Here is a 2,914-nt window from a genome sequence, read left to right as displayed (position 1 = left end):
ATGGTCTCACATAATGTCCACAATCTAATTCACTTGACTGATGATGTTCGGGAACATGGCCCTTTGAACAAATGGAGCGCTTTCCCATTTGAAAGCTACATGCAAAGTTTGAAATCTATCCTAAGGAAACCTGACAAACCGCTAGAGCAACTGTACAATAGAACTATGGAAAGAAGGAATCTGCCGAAGCTGCACCAGAATGTCAGTGAAGAAGTGCGGTGTTCTCTGAGCCACGCATCTGGCCCTCTACCATCGAACTGTAGTGGGTATCAATACAAGAAGGTGGTTGTTCCTGGAAAGTTCACGTTACGTACGCACAAGAGGGACAACACATGTGTGTTACGCGACGGAGCAATAATCTGCATCGAGAACTTTGTGCGTCCTTTTAACTCTGATAGCATGCTTGTTATTGGGAGGCAGTTTCTGTACACTGCAGATCTTTACACTCATCCGTGCCGCTCTTCGTTGTTCGAAATACACACCTCTCGCACTCTGTCTGCTTTGACATCATGGCCATTGGCTAGTGTGTGCAAGAAATGTATCCGATTGCCATTCGGGAACCAGTACGCTATCTTTCCCCTAGCTCACTCTGACATGGACTGATATCTAGCAAAACATAGTTTTGCATTTTGTGCATTGACTCTACATTTTAAAACAACAACAACTTTATTGGGATGATGAATGAGGAGTTTCATTGCCTCTTTATTTTATGTTGCTTAGGTTCACCCCAATTTCGTATTGTTAAGTTCCCAGAAGAGGGCAACAGCATAGCCATTGTACATTCAACATGGATACAAAACGGGAAATGTTCATGGCCAAACAAAAAGAATCCAAGACGTCTTCAGTAGATTACAATGAAAGGTCTGCAGCCCCAAGCAAGTTGGCCAGCACATGACTGCATCGAAGTTTTTGCGTTTGGTATGCTGATATTGCTGTTGCGTTTATTTTAGATCACTGTCTAAGCCGTTTCTGAAGTTTTTATTCTTTGTACTTGTCAGAGACGTATCAGGCGGCACGAAGAAAGCTAAGGCAAGCCGGAGAAACTTCAGACCTATATAGTGAACCTGACTTGGCCGAGGACAAAGAAAGAAAAAATGCAAAGTACACAGTGACCATGAAGTACAGCTCTCCCAAGTTGGTGCAGCACGTTCACATCAAGCTAGCGGCAGCTCAGAAGACGAAGGATACAGTGCACCACCCCCTCCGAGACCACCGACACCGCCTCAATCAGCATTTTTTGGTATGGTCTGATAAAATGTTAGCTGCAATTATCTAGCTCACCTCTCTAAAGCTGGCACCCAGTATGTGTGTAGCAAGCGTCAAAGGTGTTTTACCTATTATTGACACTTTTCCTTCAGCTAAAATTCTGTTTGTAGTGACGCAGAAGTGTTGCTTCGTGTTGTTACAGGTTCCCAAAGTTATGCACAGCCTACCGATGGACACACTGAAATACCTGGCACCACATTCAGCACTGCTGAATACACGTTACCAAGCACAAGTCATCACGTGCATGGTACAAAAATATAGGGAGAAATACTTCGAATCGGCCAAACTGTTGAGGCCATTATCAAGATAATTTCAGCGTTTCTATTCCAAATGATGTGAAATCAACCAGTAAACAGTCTATTTAATAACTGCAGGTGTGTATCCACTGCTGGGACCAAAGGCTATGCCAGTGCCAACAAGTTATGAGTTTCACATCATGGTGGCGTTTACGAGCAGTTGCAAGGTAATTAGCTTCTATCAATAACATACAAGGGTTCCCCGTCTGCCCTTCTCACCCCAGTCGCTTGTTTTCCTCTTTATGGTCGTAAAAGATGCTATGGCTCAACAATGCTAAGGTGTTTGTGCTCCGGAATTGCGGGACACCTGTATTAAAGCTGGCTCTTCATTGACATTCTTTCGTTCACTTTTTTCATTGAGTTGAGCACGAATTCTTCTGAGGGCTACCTGATAGCTAAAAGTTATCTTCCTCTCTTTCGTGTCCTCTCCCAATTTTTTTTCTCGCACATCCTTGCGGTCATCTCTCAACTTGACTTTCTTTCATGGTTATCTGCTGTCATATGAAGCAGGCATTCTGTGTCATGTTCCTGAATTCTGGTTATTGTAGCATAGTTGGAGTCGACAACAATACATGATGGCAACGAGATTGGGTAGTTGTAGACACAGCCCATGTGTCGTATGGTAATTTACACCAGCAACAAAAGGTTGGGTACACGTTCAAAGCCCAGGTCATGTAGTGATTTGGAAGCATTATTCCAGATCGCCTGTCGTCAGCTCGACAAGCACCGCAGCAGGAATCGTCATTAACACGACTGACGCGTCTACCTTCTACTAGTCCTTTGGAACATCAGAGTATGTAATGGCGAGTTGCTTGCCAAATGTAATGTAATACTCTGTTTTGTTTGCCTTCAACTAGGCTTTGGTGGCCAAGAAATGCGGCGCACAGATTCTGCAATGCAAATATCAGTTCACGTTCCTACCCATGGAAATGGTAATAGAACATTCACTTCTGTCACTGTTTTAAGCGTGCACCTACCTCCCCATTCCAGTGCTAATGTTTATGTCAGACCATGATCTGGGAACATTATTCCAGATCGCCCGTCATCCGCACGACAAGCACTGCAGCAGGAATTTTCATCACCACAAGTGACACATCGACCACCGACTAGTGCTTTTCAACATCAGAGTACGTGCAGTGTGTCACATACCCAATGCTCTAATATAACGTTCTATTTTGTTTCTACTCTGCAAGGCTTTGGTGGCAATGAAATGCAGCACACAGATCCTGCAGCGCAAGTTACCGTCCATGCGGCCAGCAATGGAAATGGTTTGTGAACATTCAGCTTCAATCATTGTTTTAAGAGCGGGACCATCAAAGCTGGTTGTGTTGTCAAGCGGGTGATTTTTTAAA

General features: G+C 44.0%; 2 long non-coding RNA genes across 2 annotated transcripts; both read left to right on the top strand.

Moving 5' to 3' along the window:
- The first annotated feature begins 500 nt into the window (after nucleotides 1-500).
- On the top strand, nucleotides 501-1,449 carry LOC135387306 (uncharacterized). The gene is made up of 3 exons (XR_010421031.1): nucleotides 501-918; nucleotides 999-1,240; nucleotides 1,409-1,449. It is a non-coding gene; the product is annotated as an uncharacterized LOC135387306 (long non-coding RNA).
- Nucleotides 1,439-2,494, top strand: LOC135387305 (uncharacterized). The gene is made up of 4 exons (XR_010421030.1): nucleotides 1,439-1,513; nucleotides 1,641-1,729; nucleotides 2,263-2,355; nucleotides 2,420-2,494. It is a non-coding gene; the product is annotated as an uncharacterized LOC135387305 (long non-coding RNA).
- Nucleotides 2,495-2,914: the final 420 nt, after the last annotated feature.

This window comes from Ornithodoros turicata, chromosome 3 (genome assembly GCF_037126465.1).
Source record: "Ornithodoros turicata isolate Travis chromosome 3, ASM3712646v1, whole genome shotgun sequence".
Lineage (NCBI taxonomy): Eukaryota > Metazoa > Arthropoda > Arachnida > Ixodida > Argasidae > Ornithodoros > Ornithodoros turicata.
This window is presented reverse-complemented; position numbering and strand designations above follow the sequence as displayed.